The sequence below is a fragment of the Poromitra crassiceps genome (assembly GCF_964638095.1).
Source record: "Poromitra crassiceps genome assembly, chromosome: 6".
Taxonomy (NCBI): Eukaryota; Metazoa; Chordata; class Actinopteri; order Beryciformes; family Melamphaidae; genus Poromitra; species Poromitra crassiceps.
The window spans coordinates 20635379-20659754 of record NC_139627.1 but is presented as its reverse complement, the minus strand read 5'-3'; the positions used below and the strand labels follow the sequence as shown (position 1 = coordinate 20659754).

The following is a 24376-nucleotide window of genomic DNA, read 5'->3' as shown; positions in this document are numbered from 1 at the left end:
TCACATTTATATTCCTGTCACAGCAACCATTAGCTACACAACCATTAGCTACACAACCATTAGCTACACAAACATTAGCTGGAAACATGCAAATACTGTCCCATAAAATACAAAACAGCACACTGTGGCTGACTACTTTATGGGACAGAAATGACAATTGCAGTTCAATCAATCAATTTATTTATTTGTAAAGGGACAATGTACATTAATCAACATTCAAACAAATGTAAATGTACCCGAGTTAGCCAAAAGGATCATTTTTATCGGGAGTCCCTTTGCCCGGTGTTGATCGGTGATTCCCAACCAGGGGTACGTGTACCCCTTGCAGGGGGTACTTGGAAAGATTGGGATTACAATGTATTTCCAAAATGATCAAAACTGTCACCTTTTTTCCAATTGAAAACTGTCAAAATTGTATTAAAGAGAAGTCATTTAAATTATTTTGATTTAATGAGATGTGTTAGAGAGGCCTACTAAAAGTTTAATATAACAACTTTAGGAGAATTATGGACCCACATGAGTGAGGGGGTACTATCGGCATGGTAAAACAGCTCAAGGGGTACATAACACAAAAATTTGCAGCCATCATCAGCTGTTAACGAGTATTAGGGTTTTAGTCACATAAAACCCAGGCGTGTTCGTTGAGTGGGAGGAAAACACAGCGAGACTGCGAGACAAGGACACATTCGACAACAAGACAGGTGGATAAGGTTAAGTGCACAGTGTCACATGTTTATTTAAGACTAGCAGACATGAATGGTTATATCAAAGCATTATATTAAAATTGGTACAAGTCAGAAACAACTGAATAAACTCATCGATACATTTACCCAAAGAGGATAGAATGTGAAGTTCTTCCCAGCTTCCAACGATCGTTGCAGCAGTGACCTGTCATACCTCAACACCAAGTGTCAGGGGATGAAAGGATACCGCACCCCTCTCACTCTGAGATGTTATACAGTAAAATGTGACTTTCTGATTGGTCCTCAAGTGGAAAGCAGGAGGAGTCTTGAAGCCAAAAACATCATTTCCCAGAAGCCCTGAGTCTTGAGGCAAAGCCACCGTTGCCGGACTTCCTGGGATCCTCGAGTGGGCGTATCCCGACGCAGGCCATGTGGGTGTTTGTATTTGAGAGAGAGAGAGAGAAAGAGAAAGAGAGAGAGAGAGATAGTGTTTGTGAGTGAGTGTGTGTCTGGGGGGGGGGTGTGTATGTATGTGTGTGTGTGTCCGCGCAGGATTGACACACACACATCCATGATAGTACATTTCTTCTTCACAACACAAAGCATATTTCAAACTGCATTTTCATAATTGGTTAGAAAAAACATTACATACAAATATATCTCAACCAAATTGCATAAGTATATTGCATGAGTATATTATTAGTATTATTAGTATTGCATGAGTATATTACTTCAAACTTTTAAACAATGGTCTGTTATAAGCTCTGACGGGAAACTTACTCCCGTCTTCATGTTTACAGATAGCACGGCCACCTGCAAGGTCGAAATACGTCAGTTCTTACACAGCACTTGATACTAAAATAAGGCCGTCTTTGTTCTAAGCTAGACCTCAAGAGCTTTTTTTGGTGGGAACTGCAGAATACATAATTCAGTGCTTTTCTCACACTAACTGTTCTCAATTGCACATGGGCACATGGGCAGCTGATCACCCTATTGATTAGAATTTGGGCCGTTTGTAAACATCAATAATCCCTCCTTTGACGCCACAAACTGTGGTGTCAAAACAAACAAAATTTACATAACCTTTATACCAGTGTTGGGTAAGTCACTTTCAAAATGCAGAATGCAACATACTACAACATACCACTCACTTTCATTTGAAAGCCATACGTTACCTTACAATATCACTTTCTTGTGTAGAATAACTTGTTACTTATTACACTACTTTTGCATTACTTTTTCAAATGTGTGTTCTATTCCGGAAAGAATGTAAGTTTGGTTGGCATACAGGTTTGTCTATTGCAGAGATCTGTAGTGTTCTCAGTGTCCTCTCACTCTGCTTTCTGCACAAACCACGGCTGCATTTATCTTCATCATCGTCTGTCCACTGTCCAGCACCAAGCATTCACACCCAAAGCGCTTTTTCTCAGTCAGAACGCCACAAACATCATGTTGAGAGCGCTTCCATTGGTGCACACAGACGGTAGCCTGCTGGTTTTGTCTGTTTGATGTTGTTCACTGTCAACATGAAAACCAAATTATTGTTATTTCTGGCAGCAGCAGAGGTTCAAAATGGTAGGAAGAGGGGAAGAAACGATCAGGGCGCTTTTCTGCCATGTTCAACTCCTTCAGCTTAAAGAAGCACACAGTGCTCCTCCAATATCAACAGACGCCACCAGCGCTGAAACGCCAGTTGCGTCCATTAAAAGAGGAGCACGTCTAGCGCGTTCTCACATAGAACATGAACTGCAGAAAGACGTTGGCAGCCCCAAAAACACTATTGGTCTGAATGGCTCAGCTGCCTGTGAGGGTGGCACTGGCCCACCCAGGCATACCCGTAGTTACATTGTGGTAATCTACCGCCCGCCTGGTCCGCTTGGTCACTTTCTGGACGAGCTGGACACCCTCCTCTCCGTCTTTCCTGAGGATGGTACTCCACTCATCCTTCTGGGAGACTTCAACATCCAGCCAGTAACCTTACAATCTCCGTCTTTCCTTAACTTCTTCTCATCCTTTGACCTTTACCTCTCTCAATCTCCTCCTACTCACAAAGCAGGGAATGTGCTTGACCTGGTCTTCACCAGATCCTGCTCCACCTCTAATCTCACTGTGACCCCTCTTCCTGTATCCGACCACCACTTTATCACCTTCTCCCTTCCCATCCCCCTCCCCTCCTCCCACCCATCTCCCCCTCACTCTACCACCACCCGACGCAACCTAAAAACTCTCTCCCGACTCCCTCTCTTCTACCGTCCTCTCCCTACTTCCCCCTGCCGAGCAATTTGCTCTCCTGTCCACCGACGAGGCTTCCACTACTCTTCTCTCCTCTCTCTCCTCCGCTCTTGATTCTCTTTGCCCACTCACCACTAAGCCTGCCCGATCTTCTCCCCCTTCTCCTTGGCTGACTGAATCTCTGCGAACTTATCGAACTGAGCTTCGGGCAGCTGAGAGAAAATGGAGAAAATCACATCTCCCTGAAGATCTCTCTTCCTACCACCTTATCCACTCAAACTTCACTGATGCTGTCTCTAAAGCAAAAACCTCCTTCTTCATCTCTGAAATCCAGTCCTCTGCATCCAATCCCAGTAAACTGTTCGCCACCTTCTCCACGCTCCTCAACCCTCCCTCCCCTCCCCCTCCCTCCTCCCTCTCTGCTGATGATTTTGTAACCTTCTTTACAAAAAAGGTGGATGACATCAGCTCCTCCTTCCATCCTCCAGCCACCCTCACTAACACTCCCGACTCCAATCCTGCTCCTCGGCCCCCTGTCCCTGGATTTCCTTCCTTCTCTCCTCTCTCTCCTGATGAAGTGCTTAAACTCATCAGCTCAAACCGAGCCACTTACTGCCCCCTCGATCCTATCCCTTCCTCTCTCCTCCAAACCATCTCACCTAACATATCTCCCTTCCTCACTACCTTCATTAACTCCTCTCTGTCCTCTGGTCTTGTCCCGCCTGCTCTAAAGACTGCAAGAGTCAAGCCTCTGCTTAAGAAACCCTCCCTTGACCCTACTGCTATTCACAACTACAGACCTGTCTCTCTTCTCTCATTCCTTTCCAAAACCCTCGAACGAGCAGCGTCCGAACAACTTTCTCTCTATCTCTCCCAAAATGACCTCCTGGACCCTCTGCAGTCCGGTTTCAAGGCCTCTCACTCCACTGAGACAGCTCTTCTTGCTGTCACAGAGGCCCTTCACACTGCCAAGGCCTCATCCCTCTCTTCTGTTCTTGTCCTCCTTGACCTGTCTGCTGCCTTCGATACAGTCAACCACCAAATCCTTCTTTCCACTCTGTCTGACCTCGGCATTTCAGGCTCTGCACTCTCCTGGTTTGCTTCCTACCTCTCGAACCGCTCATACCAGGTCTCATGGAGAGGGTCCCTCTCCAGATCCTGTCCTCTTACCACCGGTGTCCCCCAGGGCTCAGTCCTGGGCCCCTTACTTTTCCTTCTCTATATCAGATCTCTTGCCTATGTGATCTCTTCTCATGGCTTTTCTTATCACTGCTATGCTGATGACACCCAGCTTTTCCTTTCCTTCCCCCCCTCTGACACTCAAATCGAGGCTCGCATCTCTGCATGCCTCAAAGACATTGGCGACTGGATGTCTGCCCACCACCTCAAGCTCAACCTTGGTAAGACCGAGCTACTCTTCCTCCCAGGAAAAGACTGCCCTCTTGCAGATCTCTCCATCTCCATTGACAACACCACTGTACTTCCCTCCCAAACAGCCAAGAACCTTGGGGTGATCCTTGACAACCAGCTGTCTTGCTCTGCCAACATAGCTGCTACAGCGCGCTCCTGTAGGTTCTCTCTCTACAACATCCGCAAAATCCGTCCCTTTCTCACAAGAGAAGCGACTCAACTCCTGGTCCAGTCTCTTGTCTCCTCCCGCCTGGACTACTGCAACGTGCTTCTGGCCGGCCTACCTGCCACCGACATCCGACCGCTTCAGCTCATTCAGAACGCTGCAGCCCGTCTGATATTCAACCAACCCAAATTCTCTCACGTCACTCCCCTCTTCCAGGAGCTCCACTGGCTTCCCATCTCAGCCCGCATCAAATTCAAGACACTGGTACTGGCCTACAGGGCAGTACACCAGTCAGCTCCCCGGTACCTGCAATCCATGGTCAGGTTCCAAACCTCTCACCGCTCCCTTCGCTCCTCCACCAGTGCAGGTCGCCTCGCCCCTCCTTCGCTACGGGGGCTCAAAAGTCGCTCATCCCGATCTCGACTCTTCTCGTCCCTGGCACCTCAATGGTGGAACGAGCTTCCACCTTCGGTCAGGTCTGCTGAATCACTGCCGATCTTTCGGAAAAGACTAAAGACACACCTTTTCAGGCTCCATCTGGGCCCTTCTTGATCTAACTTCGTCTCTCTCTTTCCTTATTAAAAAAAAAAAAAAAAAAACCTAACCAACCTTGTACCACTAACCTAAACTTGTACCACTGTTCCTTCAGAAGTTGTAGTTGTCATAGACTGTGCTCCATAGTTGATTGTTCTATTGCTGACAAAAAATTTGTTATTGTAAGTCGCTTTGGATAAAAGCGTCTGCCAAATGACGTAACGTAATGTAATGTACTCCATAGCAGCAGAATGACATTGTTGCCCGTGAACCATCCCCAAAACTAATTTCAAGCATCCTGGAGTCAGTGTAAACCATCCAAAATTCTAAATTTTTATTCTTTTCCTTTGTCATGGTCATCTAAGTGGCTTTTTGTTTAAAAACACACAGTTTGATTAAGCTATGATTGTATATTTTGTATGTGCTCTAATTTTAATAAAATATAACTCTATTTGTAACTTGAGTTACTTGACAAAGTAAATGGTATAATTTTACTGAAATCCTATAAGTGATAAGTGATATTACTGAGTTACTGCCAAGAGCAACATATTACATGCAATATGTTGCCTCTGTAGTGAGTTACCCCCAACACTGCTTAATACACACAAATTTACACTACCTCCAGAGCACATTGATCAGATTAAACTCTTGGAGCAAACCACTTTGGGATTTATATTCTCAAGAGAAAACCCCTTTCAATGTATCCTCTTGGCGTACATATGTACAGCAGTTTATCAGCACATTTCAGCAAGTAGCGACTGATCTCATGACGGATAAGGGATGATGGGAAACCTGTGCTTTTTTGCTATAAGTCTCCAGGAAACCACCACCATGGCTAATTGCCACCCAATGCTGGCCTTCCCGATAAAACATGGACCGTACAGATGCTGTGGACTCTGGGAGCCGGAGTCAGAGACAGCACACCCCACTGAATCGTTTTGGGTGCTCTGTCTGCCACTCCCCCCCCATCGTCCATTCTATTAGCAAGCAAGCGAGCATCCTATTTACATTTATTCTTCAAAATAAAATAAAATAAACTTCTCAGCCCTCTTTCTCATGGTTGCATTTGCTGTTTTTTGACCAGGTCCAATAGGTCCTGGTCGAGAGGTGAATTGCCATCCTCTGATCTCTTATCTGTTCTCATGGCCAGCAACATGGAATCATCTTCCGCTTTTGAGTCTCTAAGTTTCCACTTGTGGGCACTCATCATTCTGTTCAGGCAACATCTGAGCAGTGGGAGTCCGCAACAGCACAAGAGCACTAGTGGGATCAAAATGGACGCCACCAATGTCATTACCCAGGTCAACCATCCCAGTCCCCACTCCCTCATCCATCCCCATGGATCTGCTGCGGGAGGGGGCCCTTGGATGTTTGCAATCTGTGTCCGAGAGTGCTCCAATAGGTCTGTCACGTTTTGGAAGGTGTCTGGGATGTAGAAACAACAACTGCGGTTCAACATCTTACAGACACCTCCTCTCTGGGCCGTTAATAGGTCCAGTGCCAGACGGTCTTCGTACTCTGTGGCACGCATCATTTGCAGCTCTCCACTTTGGAGGGCGATGGCCAATCTCATATCGCGGGTGGCATTCACTAGTTCCAGATTAAAGTAGACCAGTGTGTTTATTTTTCCCAGGGCCTCACTTACGCCTATTGGGAAGAATACTGACAGAGTGGTGCTTTTTCCCCTGGAGGTCCAAGGGTCCACAAATCTGAACCCTGGATTTTTAGCCCCCGCGTCCTCTGTCACACTTCTTTTAGTTCAGGCAGTTGCCACGTATGTGCAAACATGTCACACGCGTACCAACAGTTTGCACATAGGTATGCATTATGCGACTCCCCAATAATAATAATCTGTGCACCATCTTCCTCTTATCTCCATTGCACAGAACCGGTCAAGGTAGCATTTAAATTCACATACCTTCCTGTCTACCTTGAAACAATGTTGGGTGGCCTCCACTGGGCATCCTATGGCCAAAATACAGCATATGGCTATACATTTTAATGGGGGTCTGGGCCCTATCGTGGTCAGTCTTCCGTCAGTCAGCTCCTAAGGGGTCATGCCCACGTCAGGGCTTAATATTACCCTTTTTTTTATGTTTACATGGTTCCCCGTCATGGAAAAGATTATGGGGAAACGAGCCATAGTCCAAGACTGTTGGCACAGGGTGTCTATTTGCTATAGTTAATTCAGTCTGAGTAGTCGCATGGCATTGGTATCCTCTCTCGGTAACGTCGTCCCAGTCCCGTACCCACATCAAGTGGAGGTCATACGCACGGGGGTCAGTCGGGGGTCTATTCTTTGGCTTCTGTAGTCATTATTTCAGTATTGTTGTTGCCTCCCTCCTTTGTTCCCGGGGAGGGCGTTTGGGTCTCTCCCCTGGATAGGAGAGTGATCAACAACAATCCCATTACCACCAGTATTGGGGTTGTTCCCCTCCTGGTGGGGTGCATTCCCACCATACTTGGTGTTCCAATTGGCAGTTCTGGTTTACACCACGGTGTGGAACCTAGTTCCCACCTTCTAATGTGCCTGATACAGCTGATTTTGGAGACAATGTCCTATATAATGGGCTCTTTCTTTTCCTTCTAGGTGGACTGTATAATCAGAGCACTCAGATATTTTAGGGGTTCAGACCACCTTGGGTCTGACCGCCGTGCCCTCACGTGCTGTTTGGTTCTAACGTAGTCTCTGGCCTTCAGCACGGCTGGTGGTTTTTCTCTTTCTTCTTTCTTCTCCACTTGTGATCCCTGTTGGCACATAACTCAACTACCGTAAATTCCGGACTATAAGGCGCACCGGTCTATAAGCCGCACCTTCAAAGGTGACTATTTTTTTCTTATATAAGCCGCACCGGTCTATAAGCCGCGGGTGTTTTGATGTTTAATTACCATATGTAAGGCTTCGTGCACAGAGGGGATTGTCGGGAAAGAGATGGCTGTTTGGGGAAGCTCCCATTTATTAACATTTCAACAAAACAAAAGTCAGGTCACTAATCCCCAGACAAAATCACACATTGTGGTATTTTTTGTTTTTTTTACAGTGCACACAGTGTCCGCGGTGTGGTGAAAAGAGGGCAAGAGAGGAAATTAAAACAGAAGTGGATTTATAGTTAGAAAGAGTGCTAAAGAAGAGAGAATTCCGTTTTTTATTTTTTTATTTTAGTTACTCACAGTACTATTGACCAGTCCAACTCAAAAGATATTCGGCAGTTTCACTTTGAGCTCTTGTTCCGCCGCTGTCCATCAATGGTTATGACGAGTCTCGCTGGGTACAGTACGCCAAAGCGATATCCATTGACTCGATGATGCTGTTGTATGTTGCGCGTTTCTGTTGCACCAACGCGGAGAGGTCCTGCCGGACGAAAAAGCGCGTACCCTCCCAGGTGAGGGGCTTCTTCCCCGCAGCCTGGAGGATGAGTTGACGGTCGGGCCAGCGGAGTAGGCAGATGAAGATGGCCCTCGGTGGCAGGCCGGGGTCTGGACGTGGCCGAGGCGCCCGGTGTGCCCTGTCCACCTCTGGTGGTTTCTCGCCTTCCTTCAGGTCCAGGATGTAACACAGGATTTTGCCACGAAAGCGTCCATGTCACCAATCTCAGCTCCCTCTTTTACATTGATCAGGCGAATGTTATTTCTTTTACTCCTGCTGATTAAGTCATCAACCTGCGTGTGCAGCGTTTCGATGTTTTTGCATTTTATCCACTTTCGGACTCACTGTGTTGTTTTTGTCCTCCAGTGCGCTGATGCGCTTTTCCGCATTATAAACTCTGTTCACGGTTGCCTTAGTTTCTTTAGTGAGTGGATGGACTTCTGCACGTTTTCAAACTTGTTTTCAAGCTGCTCAAAACCTCTGAGCGATGTCGGACTTAATCGATAGTGTTTCACGGAGTAAAAGTTTAGCCCAAGCCGTGTATCTCCAGCCTCCAGCAGGTGAGTCATTTCCTCATTCATGGCGTGATTGCTTCGTCTTTTTCTTTCTGCTTACCTGTGTTGTGTTATGTTATGTTATGTTATGTTGTTAAAAGAGGGCAAGAGAGGAAATTAAAACAAGTGGATTTATAGTTAGAAAGAGTGCTAAAAAAGAGAGATTTTTTTTTTTTTTTGGAAAAAATCCATAGATAAGCCGCACCGTTATATAAGCCGCAGGGGCCAAAAAAGGCCAAAAAACGGGAAAAAAGCCACGGCTTATAGTCCGGAATTTACGGTAATTTCAGACATTGCCTGCATGTAACTTTCCTCTGTTACTTGTCCTGTGTCTACTGGGCGAGTTTATCTTGTTTCGGACGCATGTCCAGGCATTACTCCTCCTGTAACCATCTGGTGAGGGGACCATCCTGTCCTCTCACATGGCTCGCTTGGCCTTGAATGTAATACCTGTGGCAGAGCATCAAGCCAATTTAGGTTGGTGCCCTCCATGGCTTTTCTCAATTTGAGTTCTTCCCTCGTTCATGCCTTTACTCATGTTTATTCCGTCTGTGACAAACGTAATCTTATAAATCTATCTTGTAAAAGCTGTTTTTGAAATTTTCTGTGGCGTGATTGGCCGAATGAGACCGCGGCTGAGTTTATGAATGCTGCAAGTTTGCCCCCGCTCCGTGTTGTCCAATCTGGAGCTGTGATACATCAATACATTTCTCCCTCCCTCCTTTTTCTGAAACAATACAGCATTCACAATGCCTTTTGCCTCAGAAACATCCAAATGAAATGGGAGTTCATAATTCGGAAACACAGAGATGTATCTTTTGGTCCAGTTTTTGTTTTAACTGGATGAAGGACTCTTCAGCTTGTTTAGCCCAAGTAAACATTCCCCAGAGGTTTTTTGACCCCTCCCGCGTCGTTTACCATGCAACGGAGTGGTTCTACCGTTGAGGCATATTCTGGGACAAAGTTTCTGCTGTAGCCTGTTAGGTCTAGAAAGCTCAGCATCTCTTGTACTGTTGTTGGTTTGGGGCATGCACGTATGGTATTTAATTTGCGGATATTATTCTGCTTAATACGATGACGGTGCACCTACATATCTGGGTTTTGTTATTACCTCCCTCCTTTGTTCCCAGGGGGCGGGGGCATTTGGCCCATCCCTCGGTTAGGAGTGTCCAACAATAATCCCTCTAGTGTTACCATCTCTATCTCGTTCAGACTGTACGCTATTCTCCTCCTTTCTGACTCCTGATGTTGTCTTGCCTCTGCTCTTTTCTGTTTTTCCCCATGATCTTCAAGAAACTCTCTCCTGGGGAAGGTCCTGCCAATTTTGATCTGTGACCTAGTGACCATCCTGTGTCTGCCAGGCGGTTGTCGCCTGCTGGCTACAGTATTTTTTCTGCCTTGCTCAAGGTCAACAGCTCCTTACTGTTGATAGGTGGTTCATGTGTTTGCGGGCCCAAATTCTCCTTATGCCATTGAGCAATAATGGCATTGTTCACTTATTTTACTTTCTGGCATTTACCGGTCTTTGTGACTTCATCACTCAAAACCTCTGCTCTTTTGAGCATGTCTCCAAATGTTATGCTTCTCATTTCTGCTGTGTCTTATTTTGCCCTCTAAATACTTTTTCTTTACCCAACCCACTTGCTCTTTCGAGACTTGCAATGATTTTTTTCAGATAGGTTTCCTGCTAAGATGTCTACTGGCTGCCAAGCCGAATGACAAACTCATAAGTTCCTTTGACTTTCCACTCAGAATTAATATTCAAAAGTAGCAAAGGTTCTGGCAGTTTTATAGACATCCGCTAATTGTCAGTGAGAAAAACCCACCCTTCCCCAAAGCAGTTACACTCTACAGTGGCTGCACTCATCTCAAGTGTGCTTGAGTTTTGTGCTAAGAGTTGACAACTTTGTGTGCAGTTGTTTCCTCAAACACCTCTGTAGTTATACATTTCTAATATTTTTATTTATCTAGACCTGAAGGAGTGGCTCAGTATTTGTGCTCCACCACGACCGGTCGCTGAACTTAAGCACAATACTGCTAAACTTGAAGGAGTGCCCAATATCGGCTTCACCACAACCGGCCACTGATCGATAATATCTCAGGCTCAATACTACCCCGTATTGGCCCCCAACGATCATCCCTGGTTGTTGATACCTTAGGCTCGATACTGCACTCCTCCCCGCTCGATCAGCCACGCCTTCGTTAGGGTCCAAGCTGGCGGTAAACTATTTCCACTCCTCCCTGCTCAAGCTTGAGACGGTTAAACTACACTCAGTTTACCCTATATGGAGCTCAATTGTCTCTGACCTGCACCCTACAAATTTTCACCATTTATCAATCAAGATATACTTACTTGGTAACTCCAGGCACTCACCCTAAAATTTCTAGTTCTAGCCCTAGACGCTTTATATTAAAAAAGGTGCGTCTTACCTTGTTTTTAGGCGCCTGGTGAGTGTCTGCAATCCCAAGCAAGCGTCCGGCCCGCTATGGCCGCGCTACTCCTGATGTGTCGGTCCACTCTCCATCCTCTCGCCGGTCCACACTCCCACCCACGTCAAGGGGTCACCAATTATTAGGGTTTTAGTCACATAAAACCCAGGCGTGTTCGTTGAGTGGGAGGAAAACACAGCGAGACTGCGAGACAAGGACACATTCGACAACAAGACAGGTGGATAAGGTTAAGTGCACAGTGTCACATGTTTATTTAAGACTAGCAGACATGAATGGTTATATCAAAGCATTATATTAAAATTGGTACAAGTCAGAAACAACTGAATAAACTCATCGATACATTTACCCAAAGAGGATAGAATGTGAAGTTCTTCCCAGCTTCCAACGATCGTTGCAGCAGTGACCTGTCATACCTCAACACCAAGTGTCAGGGGATGAAAGGATACCGCACCCCTCTCACTCTGAGATGTTATACAGTAAAATGTGACTTTCTGATTGGTCCTCAAGTGGAAAGCAGGAGGAGTCTTGAAGCCAAAAACATCATTTCCCAGAAGCCCTGAGTCTTGAGGCAAAGCCACCGTTGCCGGACTTCCTGGGATCCTCGAGTGGGCGTATCCCGACGCAGGCCATGTGGGTGTTTGTATTTGAGAGAGAGAGAGAGAGAGAGGAAGAGAAAGAGAGAGATAGTGTTTGTGAGTGAGTGAGTGTGTGTCTGGGGGGGGGGGGGGTGTATGTATGTGTATGTGTGTGTGGGGCTGTGTGTGTCCGCGCAGGATTGACACACATCCATGATAGTACATTTCTTCTTCACAACACAAAGTATATTTTAAACTGCATTTTCATAATTGGTTAGAAAAAACATTACATACAAATATATCTCAACCAAATTGCATAATGTTCATGAGTATATTACTTCAAACTTTTAAACAATGGTCTGTTATAAGCTCTGACGGGAAACTTACTCCCGTCTTCATGTTTACAGATAGCACGGCCACCTGCAAGGTCGAAATACGTCAGTTCTTACACAGCACTTGATACTAAAATAAGGCCGTCTTTGTTCTAAGCTAGACCTCAAGAGCTTTTTTTGGTGGGAACTGCAGAATACATAATTCAGTGCTTTTCTCACACTAACTGTTCTCAATTGCACATGGGCACATGGGCAGCTGATCACCCTATTGATTAGAATTTGGGCCGTTTGTAAACATCAATACGAGCGACTAACGTTACGTTATGAGATGAGAAGCAGGCTAGTCGTCAGTGAAACTGGACGTCCTCAGTCAGAGATACACTCCAACTCCGGTAGAATATGGGTCCTTTTATTGTTTAGTAACAAAATGTGTTTTGAACCAGGCAGTGAGATATAGATAGAGGCATTATGCATCTGCATGAAGTAGAAAGCTTTAAAAGCACTTTTAACAGAAACAATGTTGCAGATACAAATGCCACAGTCACAGTTTAGGGATATATTTATTGGTATTTTGAAATGAAAGGACAAAAAATACATTAAACTACAGCCAAACTGCATTAAGTTTTAAGCATATAACAAGATATTTTTTTTCTTTTATGACCATATACTATATAAATAATATACAAAGACACATGCAAACTAACACAGTGGCACAACAGAGTAATCAAAATTCAAAAACAAATAACAAAAGGGGGAAACAATTATGAGAAGAAAAACAAAGGGAACACTACAACATATAAGGTGACAAAGTGTTGCTCTCTTAGGTAAGAAAACAGAGGGTTGTTGTTTATTTCTTCATGAAATTAGATCAAAGCTTTCCCTGCTCCATTCATCTGAAGATTTGCCTCTAATGCAGAGCTTGTGCTTTAAAACCTGAAAGAAACCTGACGTTTCTGTCCAAAGCTGATCTGAGCCTGGGCTGTGTTAGCCTTTTGTCACAAAACTAAAGCTGATTTGGTCATTTTTATGTTGTTTTGCTAATAATAAATTGCTAATAACAGTATTTTCTACATTTCTTAATGTCACATGGTTCAAGGCAGCATGAATGTCATATTGTAATGCAGGGTATTTTACCTTTCCGGTGTAGGTACAGGAATGGGTGGACAACCCCAGTTATTATAGCAATAACTGATGAAATGGTATAGTAAGTGTTGAACTCCCAGAAGGTTATATAAGATTTAAGTATAAATATGATCACAAAGGGAAGGTAGCTGATGATCGTCGACACTGTGATGATCAGAATGACCTTAAAGGCCTTCATCTTTGGATCACCGCTTCTCCCTTTCTCCCTCTCCCCTTCCCCCGGCCCAGGCTTCCTCAAAGCCCTGAGAACTGAGAGGCAGCAGAACAGATTCACTGAGAACAACACAACATACAGACTCATGGTAAAATATGTTAACATACGTGCTATCTCTACCATGAAGCCATACATAAAACAGAGTCCAAGCAGCAGCAGCCAGACCACAGAGCAGCAGGCCACCCTGTACTTGAGGGATTTCAGCCTGAGGAAGAGCACAGGGTGGATGACTGCAAGGTAGCGCTCCACACAGATACAGGTCTGGAGGAGGGGGCGGCCGAAGTAGAGAAACACAGTGAAAACCAGAAACAAGTCCCAAAAGACGCTGACAGTGCTGCTGTGATAAAAGTAGATGAAATAACAGATATTTGACAAACCATAAAACATCTCAGACACAGTGAGGTTGAGAGAGAAGAACTCCAAGGTCATCACGGCTCTTGCTCTGGTCACCATCAGGCAAAGGATAAAGCCATTGGCAGGGAATCCCAGGATCAAGTTGATTGCATTTGCAGCAGTAAGAAGCAACTGAAACTGTTGAAGGTCGGAGCTGTTGGTGAAGACGGGGACTGATGTGTTTTCTTCAAGCCTAAGCATCTTGACTCCACAGTTTCTAGGGAATGTTGAAGAAATCAGAGTGCCATGTTGCTTACTGCTTTAACAGGAAACCAGCTTTAATATAATCAATATTGAAATCATACTGGCTAGATAATTCTGACAATGGTTTTAGTGAAGCCGTTAGATCAGTAAACTCTTCCAACCTGGTGTGGTGGACTCCTCTGTCTCTCTTCAGCAGCTTCAGCGTAGTCAACTGTCAATGTGATCTGTGGAAAGAAGTATTATCTCTCTATCTGACAGCACCTTTTCTATGCAGTCTCCACACCTGCTCAGTGGATCATATCAATCACATTTATATTCCTGTCACAGCAACCATTAGCTACACAAACATTAGCTGGAAACATGCAAATACTGTGCCAAAAAATACAAAACAGCACACTGTGGCTGACTACTTTATGGGACAAATCAATCAATCAATTTATTCATTTGTAAAGGGACAATGTACATTAATCAACATTCAAACAAATGTAAATGTATAGCCAAAAGGATAATTTTCTTCGCGAGTCCCTTTGCCCGGTGTTGACTGGTCTCCTACAGAATAATAACACCTAGTTGAAAACATCATTGTTAAGAGAGAGAAAAGAGGGAAAGCACCTACAATACAGGTGAACAGGATAAAAGCACACACAATACACTATAAATACCAAAAGTGATGGGTAAATAAATGACTGTGGTTAAGGATGCTTTCTCACTGGGAACGACTGATTTCATTCAGTGTCCGTGTAAGATCCCCCTCTCCCGCTGGTCAGCATTCACATTACAACATTTCTTCCGTGCTCGGGAACACTTGCAGAGTCATCAACTATGCCTGGAGTGTATCCTCACCCCTGTGTTGGCTACGTGGTTTGCCTGGAGTGTATCCTCGCCCCTGTGTTGGCTACGTGGTTCTTAGGTCTCTCATCGAAACCAGACCCTTCTCACTCCAGGCATGGTAATTTTTGTCTGACCACAGAGCTAAAAAAGAATGATTAAAACAAATTGGTAGGGGTGGGAATCACCAGATGCCCACGATACAATACTGAAACGATACTTGAGTCACGATACGATAGTATTGCGATACTGCGATATTTTCGATATTGCGATATATTGAATATTGCGATATTTCGATTTCTTACTTTTTCAACTGCAAATGATGTCCCCAAAGGAAAACTTTGTCAACATCTGGTTTATATAAGAACAATTTTTCAGTCTGTACATCTGACTTCAATCATTTTATTGCAGCAACATTGTCAAGTAGACAGACCAACAACTTTGATAAAGTCATGTCATAGTTGCATGCACCTGACAAACTGAACTGTTTGTTACAGTCTACTTACAGTCCACTGGATGTCTGTGTGGACTACTGTACTTATGTAGTTTTTGCAACTTCACTTCACTTACACAAAACATCTTGTGCAGGCCCTTCAGTAACTGGGGAATTTGTAAATTACTGTTATGACAAAACTGTTACTGTTAAAACAAAATGAAAATATGCTACCGTTTGTTTACTGCTGGCCTTGGAACGAAAGTTTATAGTAGCCCGGTGGCCTGGCATGGCCTGCAAAAAAAAAAAAAAAAATTGCAATATCGATACTTGGCGTCCAAATATCGATACAATATCGTCAGGCAAAATATCGCGATACTGTGGTGTATCGATTTTTTCCCCCACCCCTACAAATTGGTGTGTGGACAGAAACAACCGGTAGATTCAGAACACCCCTAACTTGGTTTAGAATTCTGACAGTTTTTCACAACAAAACTTAAATTCCGTAAAGTCCCAGGCTGCTCTGGCTTAGAAAATAACATAGCTGGCAGAGAGGAGTTGGCAATAGAATTGGCTTCCATTTTCAGCCACGGAGGGGCCCGAGAATTAAATTGCTAGGGGTCCCTTGCCGCCAAAACATTAGGGCCCTGACATTGGCAGCCCAGTAGTAGTGTCTAAATACAGGTAAGGCTAGTCCTCCTTCAGATTTGGGTTTCTGCAAGTGATTTTTTGAAATTCTATGGTTCTTATAATTCCATATGTAGGACAGAATTATGGAGTCCAGTTCTTTGAAAAAAGACGACGTAAGAAAGATGGGAAGATTTTGACACAGATAGAGGAACCTAGGAAGTGAAACCATCTTAACTGAGTTTATACAACCAATCATAGACAGAGGCAAGGTTTTCCAGTTTTCTATACATTGTTTATGTCTTGAAACAAAATCACCAAAATTCAACTTAAATATTAGTTTAGGGTCTCTAGGTATTGTCAAGCTAAGATAAGTCAGGTGGTCCTTTGCCAATTTGAATGGGAGATTTTCAAGGAAACCAGGAGTAAAGACATCAGTGAGAGGCATTAAGTCGCTCTTTGTCCAGTTAATTGTGTATCTAGACAGCTTGCCGAAGGAGGTGATTAATTCTAGGAGAGGGGGGGTCGATGTTTCTGAATTATGTAGGTATAATATTACAACGTCGGCGTACAAACTAATACGTGTCTCGATACCCCCGACCTTTAGGCCTGCAAGGCTTGGGTGGCTACGTATTTTTAAGGCAACGGCGAAGAGGGCCGGGGAGAGAGGGCAACCCTGCTGGACCGAGCGAAGTAATGGAAACCTGGTTGACTTGTCACCATTGGTTATAACTGAACATGTTGGACTAGAATATATGAGCTTTACCCAGGATATGAGTGAATCGCCAAACCCGAATCTGTGCAGTGACTCAAACATATAAGGCCACTCAACCTGGTCAAACGCCTTCTGTGTGTCGAGTGATAAAATCGCTGCACCGCTGGTCTTATTGTGGTCTGCATATATGGTGTTGAGGAGACGTCTGACATTGAAGAAAGAAAACCTACTCGGGATAAACCCTGTCTGGTCAGGATGAATGATTGATGACAAATATTTATTTAGCCGGGTAGCCAGCGTTTTAGTGATTACCTTTCTGTCAACATTTTGGAGTGCTATTGGTCTATAGCTGGCCGGGTCTACTTCCTCTTTTTTTCTCTCCTTTTTTAAAATGAGGGAGATGTTTGCTTCATACAATGTTTTGGGCAAGACTTTGTCCTTCCTAGAGCAAGATGTCATTCTGAGGAGCAGTGGGGCAAGGATGTCACCAAACTTTTTGTAAAATTCAGCACAGAATCCATCCGGGCCAGCTGCTTTGCCTGATGGGAATGATTTAATGGTAGAAGTTATTTCCTCTAAAGTGAAATCAGAGTCTAGGTTCTCCCTGGTAGCGTCACTCAGTTTGGGTGTTTCTAGAGGGTCAAAAAAGTCGTTCAAATCAGACTGGGCGGGATTGCATTTAGATGAGTAAAGTTCACTGTAAAACTCCCTAAAACGATCATTTATCTCCTTGGGGTTGGTCAGCAGGGCACCCCTCTTTGATTTGATGGATAGGATTGACCTGGAGGCCTGGGCGCCCTTAAGCTGTCGCACCAGGAGCCCCTCGGGCTTATCTACAATACTCATAACTTTTGATCTGAGAGAGTAATTCAAAAAGCTATGAGGAGCTCAAGGATGAACTGATTACATTTTGGTGGTCAAAGGTCAAGGTCACTGTGACCTCATGAACGCTATTTTCAAGCACGTTAACGTGATACCTCAGTAACACCTTTTACGGAATTTCCTCAAATTTGGCTCAAGCGTCAAAGTCTGGACAGACATGGATGTCGACTGCTCACTTGTTGTCGGAGGCATATATCCACGGTGCGGTCGTTCTAGTTATTGTGCTTGCTGAAAGCAAGGCACAATCTATGAAATCCGCCATACTTATTTCAGATTACAATGTGTGACACATAATTTGAAATCTTACAATCTGCACTTTAATAATCTGTAAAAAACTGGCAAATGACCTCGGCCTACTTGTGGGTTGAAATACCAGCAGCTGTCACATGTTGGCATAAAGTAGAAAGCTTGAAAAGCACTTCTAACATAACCAGTGTTGCAGATACAAATGCCACAGTTGCTGTTTAGGGATATATTTATTGGTATTTTGATATCAAGGGACAAAAAAATACATATTAAACTACAGCCAAAGTACATGAAGCTTTATGGCAATATCCATTTCTTCTTTTATGAGCATACAAGTATATAAATAATAGAGAAACACAAATACAACTTGTCACATGCAAACTAACACAGTGCCACAACATAATACTCAAAATTCAAAAACAAATAACAAAAGGGGGAAACAATTATGAGAAGAAAAGCAAAGGGAACATAAAACATATAAGGTGACAAAGTGTTGCTCTCTTAGGTAAGGAAACAGATAGTTGTTGTTTATTTCTTCATGAAATTAGATCAAAGCTTTCCCTGCTCCATTCATCTGAAGATTTGCCTCTAATGCAGAGCTTGTGCTTTAAAACCTGAAAGAAACCTGACGTTTCTGTCCAAAGCTGATCTGAGCCTGGGCTGTGTTAGCCTTTTGTCACAAAACTAAAGCTGATTTGGTCATTTTTATGTTGTTTTGCTAATAATAAATTGCTAATAACAGTATTTTCTACATTTCTTAATGTCACATGGTTCAAGGCAGCATTAATGTCATACTGTAATGCAGGGTATTTTACCTTTCCGGTGTAGGTACAGGAATGGGTGGACAACCCCAGTTATTATAGCAATAACTGATGAAATGCCATAGGAAGTGTTGAACTCCCAGAAGGTTATATAAGACTGAAGTATAAATATGATCACAAAGGGAAGGTAGCTGATGATCGTCGACACTGTGATGATCAGAATGACCTTAAAGGCCTTCATCTTTGGATCACCGCTTCTCCCTTTCTCCCTCTCCCCTTCCCCCGGCCCAGGCTTCCTCAAAGCCCTGAGAACTGAGAGGCAGCAGAACAGATTCACTGAGAACAACACAACGTACAGACTCATGGTAAAATATATTAATATCTTTGCTCTCTCTAACATGAAGCCATAGATAAAACAGAGTCCAAGCAGCAGCAGCCAGACCACAGAGCAGCAGGCCACCCTGTATTTGAGGGGTTTCAGCCTGAGGAAGAGCACAGGGTGGATGACTGCAAGGTAGCGCTCCACACAGATACAGGTCTGGAGGAGGGGGCGGCCGAAGTAGAGAAAAACAGAGAAAACCACAAACAAGTCCAAAAAGACACTGACAGTGCTGTGATACAAGTAGATGAAATAACAGATATTTGACAAACCAAAAAGCATCTCAGACACAGTGAGGTTGAGAGAGAAGAACTCGAAGGTCATCACAGCTCTTGCTCTGGTCACCATCAGGCAAAGGATAAAGCCATTGGCAGGGAATCCCAGGATCAAGTTGATTGCATTTGCAGCAGTAACAAGCAACTGAAACTGTTGAAGGTCGGAGCTGTTGGTGAAGACGGGGACTGATGTGTTTTCTTCAAGCCTAAGCATCTTGACAGTTTCTAGGGAATGTTAAAGAAATCAGAGTGCCATGTTGCTTACTGCTTTAACAGGAAAACCAGCTTTAATATAATCAATATTGAAATCATACTGGCTAGATAATTCTGACAATGGTTTTAGTGAAGCTGTTAGATCAGTAAAGTCTTCCAACCTGGTGTGGTGGACTCCTCTGTCTCTCTTCAGCAGCTTCAGCGTAGTCAATGTGATCTGTGGAAAGAAGTATTATCTCTTTATCTGACAGCACCTTTTCTATGCAGTCTCCACACCTGCTCAGTGGATCATATCACTCACATTTATATTCCTGTCACAGCAACCATTAGCTACACAAACATTAGCTGGAAACATGCAAATACTGTCCCAAAAAATACAAAACAGCACACTGTGGCTGACTACTTTGTGGGACAGAAATGACAATTGCAGTTCAATCAATTTATTTATTTGTAAAGGGACAATGTACATTAATCAACATTCAAACAAATGTAAATGTACCCGAGTTAGCCAAAAGGATCATTTTCATTGGGAGTCCCTAGAATAATAAAACATGCAATAGTTGAAAGAGGGAAAGCGCATACAATTTACAGGTAAACAGGATAAAAGCACACACAATACACATAAATACCATAAGCAGACAAAATAGACAAGGGATGGGTAAATAAATGAAGTTAATAATAATAATAAATTAAATTTATATAGCACACTTTAAAATCCAAGGACTTCACAAGGTGCTTTACAGATGCATGATAAAAGCAATCAAGCAATCAATTAAGGGGGAGAAAAGAAAAGAAAACTTGGTTAAGGATGCTTTCTCACTGGGAACGATTGCTTTCATTCGGTGCCCGAGTACGATAACCCCCCCCCCCTGGCTGGTCAGCTTTCACATTACAAATTTCTTCCGTGCTCTGGAACACTTGCAGAGTACACAGCAACTATTAGTAGAGCGGATTAGCTCCCAAAAATATGCCTGGAGTGTAATATTTGACTGGTACTCTAAGGCCTATAAAATAAGGCAGAACTCACCATCTTCGGCTGCTTGGAATCCTCTCTGCTCCGTCCTATGGCTGTGCAGCAGTCTCTGACGCAGGGGATGACTATCGCCCAAAGGCTAGGGCTGGGTATTGGCAAGGACCTCACGATAACAATACGTATCACGATACATGGGTCGCGATACGATTGTCTCACGATACATTGCGATACAATACATATTGCGATATATTGCAATACTCTGCACAATTTACTCAAAAATAAATAATAGAGCTAACGATGCAACACACTATGTACCACCCAGGTAGTGTAATAATATGTACATCACTTTATACTGATAACTTAGTGGACAAATTTAGTCAAAATTACCGAGTGTTGAGTGTGTTACTGAATGCACTCAAAACATTGATATGGGAAATATCGATACAGTATCAATTACGGGTGGGAATCACCAGATGCAGATGCCCGGTGGCATGGCATGGCCTGCAATTATTTTATTTTTTTAATATCGATACTTGGCGTCCAAATATCGATACAATATCGTCAGGCAAAATATCGCGATATATTGCCGTATCGATTGTATTGCACAGCCCTACAAAAGACTCTTTCTGAAGGAGTGGAAGTCCCCCTCCCCGCCTTCTTTTCAGCTGTGGCTTGGGGACATGGTTTTGGTTGTGCGCAGGGAAAGACTCACTCAAGACTCACTAACTCACTCTGGAAGTTCTGAGACTACTGTATAAATTACTGCGCGCTCATTTGAATTGGGTGTGACCAACAGGTACTGCTGTCTGTCGGGTCCCCAGCAGCGCAGCTGCCAAGTTTGGTTCTTGAGACAAACTTTTTTTTGTCATTTTGTATTTATTTGATAGGATAGTATGTGCTACACAGTGACAGGAAAGCAGAGAGGGAAAGAGGGGAGGACATGCAGCAAATTCGATCCCGGGTCGGCTGCGTGAAGGACTAAGCCTTAATATTTTGCTTGATAAACCACTTTTTTGTGTTGGCGGTAGGTGGTGCTATGACTATGCACATGTCCGAATCGCACAGAATTTGGGACTGCGCTCCGTCAGGTTCCCGGCAGCGCACTCCCTAAGGTTGATGTCGATCTGATGCATGGTTGTCAAGATAAACCACTTTTTGTGTTGCCAGTAGGTGGCACTGTCCGAACTTCACAAAATTCAGCCCTGCACTCCCACAGCTCTCCCTATGCGCACTCTTCGAGTTTGGAGGCGATTGGAGTAATGGTGTGTGAGTTATGGCCATTTCAAATCGAAAACTTAGCCGTAGCACCCCCTATAGTTTACTGTAGGGCTGTCACTTTTTATTTGAAATTCGAATTTAACTTCGAATGTGGGGGAGGAGGGCATGTTCGAATGTAGGCTATAATTGACCTGTTCGATTTTTTTTTTTTTTTTTTTTTTTTTTTTTTTTTTATTAACCAAAATTAACCAACTGCTGCTTGCTGGTAATGTTAATCTCATGTCAGAAAAAGTCTCCAGATTTGTCGCGTTAGTCTCTTCTGAGAAAGATTGTCTCCAGGGTCTGAAAAGTTGTCTCGAGTTGGATGCAGCCAAGTTTGTGAGGCAGTGTTGTGACTGTGAGCGTCCAAGCTAACACAGCAGCGGAGAGGAGCTGACTGACTGGACCATGACAGCTGAGGATTTTTTTTTTATATTCTTTTAATATTTTATATTATATTATATATATTTATACGATGTAACCGGCAGGCGCGGACTGCATAATCGGGCACGTCGGGCAGATGCCCGGTGGCCTGGCCTGCAATTTTTTTTTTTTTTTTTTTTTTTTTTTATTAACTCATTGAGTGCCAATGACGACAATCGTCGTCAATTCGAATAGTAACGTAGAGTGCCAATGACGACGATTGTCGTCAATTGCGTTTTTTGACGGTGGGACGTGGATCAAAGCCTGATCCATCTCCTGTGAAAGTATGATGGATGTTGAATGTGTAAAAGCTATTTTACGGACCCATTAGGTGGCGACAGTGCTCTCCAGATTAGAGAAAGGCGAGGAAAAAACAGAGAAGTCATGGGGAAATGGAAATCGCATAACGTTAGCTGTGCCTGCAGCAGCCAATCTGCTGCCACAATTGAGCCCCTCTGTGTCCGCTGCGATAGCCCATCCGCATGATTAGTTGTGGAGTTGTTATTATTCTCAACTGGAAGCGATGGGAGCCGGTGACAAATACACGCGGAACGCTGTAAAAAAGCTGGATGTAGCACACTTTTCAGTGCATTGCAAACGCAGCAGAGAGCCACCAGAGACACTCCCACGGAGGTGGGGTTTGCAGTTGAGCGGGGTGGGGCACGCAGGGCAGCATACAACACCGACCCAGACAGACCGAGACAGCAGGACAGGATTGGCAAACACAAGCTAGAATATCTGATGCCCACCAGCAGTAAATCAAGACCAGCAAGAAGCTGCAACCAGCAGCGCACGCAGGGGCCAGCGCTGCTGGTTGCAGCTAAAAAATATTATTTTGCCAAACAAAATTCCTTTGTTTTCACTGTTTTATTGAAGGAAATTATTTTTGAGGTGTCACTACATCAGAAAATATTAGCTTCAGAGTCAGTCATGTGCTTGAAATGCTTCATTTCACAAAAGGCTAATTATCTCTGCTTCTAGTTTGGAACGTCTCTTTTTGGTGAAATCAACCTATCTTCTCCGGCTCATAACTAAAGAACGGAAAATGATATCAATAAACTTTTTTTTGCTGATGATAGAAGAGTCATCGTTCTTTGGGCGTGTTCGGTGTTTTCATAGTAATATCACACAATATTCTGTGGGCCTCGAGAAATCACTGAAAACGCTCTGAAACTCTGGCACTGGGAGCAGTGCCAGAGTGCAGTGCCAACAATATATTTGAACATTTTGCGGGCAATTAAAGTTTGTTCGAACTTTATTTTGGGGAAAAAGTGACAGCCCTAGTTTACTGACCTGGAAGCTAGTTAAATCGCTACCTTTTGCTAGCATGATGCTTAGAAAATAGCATAAACTCTTGGCCAACCTGAACGCAAATGTGCTATTATCCAATGTTTTTATAATATGACCAGGAGGAAAAAACAGACCCCTCCAGTATCCTGTTGAAATGTATTTGCTGTTTAGCCACGGTGAAGTTGTAGAATAGGTGTTTCTCTCAGCATGGGCTACAGGAGATTTTACTCTTTTAGATCCACAGTAGATGTGGTGTGCAGAGTCACCTACTGGTAAAGAAATTAATAGTTCCACTTGGTGGCCATTAGCACCATTATCTCTCTCATAAACAAACGCACAATAATGTGATGAAAGTGGCGTATAAGAGCATTGTTATCTGCCATCTCTCTCTTTTGCGGCAATCCATGAACTCAAATCCTTCAGCGCTGTCGTTATTTACTTTAGACAGCGAGTAAAATAAAAGCACGTCATTAAATAATCATGCCCCAATCTTTTCTCTGAATAGTCGCCGGCAATATCGTTGTAGTGTGAACGCTTGAGCAACAGCATATCGTTATAGTTTATAGTTATCTTTATATTGTAGTGTGAATGGGCCTTTGGTCATTTGAAATAATTGAGGGATATGTAAGCTAGACGTAGACAGAAGTAAATTGGCTAGAAAAAACACTGGTATTTTACAGACATGCACGCACGTACGCACGCGCGCACACACACACACAGTTACATAAATACATACTTCAGCATGCGCTGGGACGCGTCATCAGTGATGTTGACTGGGGTCGTAAGGTGTTTCGGTCATACATCATACACCCTCGC

At 43.8% G+C, this 24376-nt stretch overlaps 1 protein-coding gene across 3 annotated transcripts in view; it reads left to right on the top strand.

The window, feature by feature from the left end:
- Positions 1-24376, top strand: part of man1a2 (mannosidase, alpha, class 1A, member 2) — a 288606-nt gene that overhangs the window by 248607 nt on the left and 15623 nt on the right. The window lies entirely within an intron of this gene.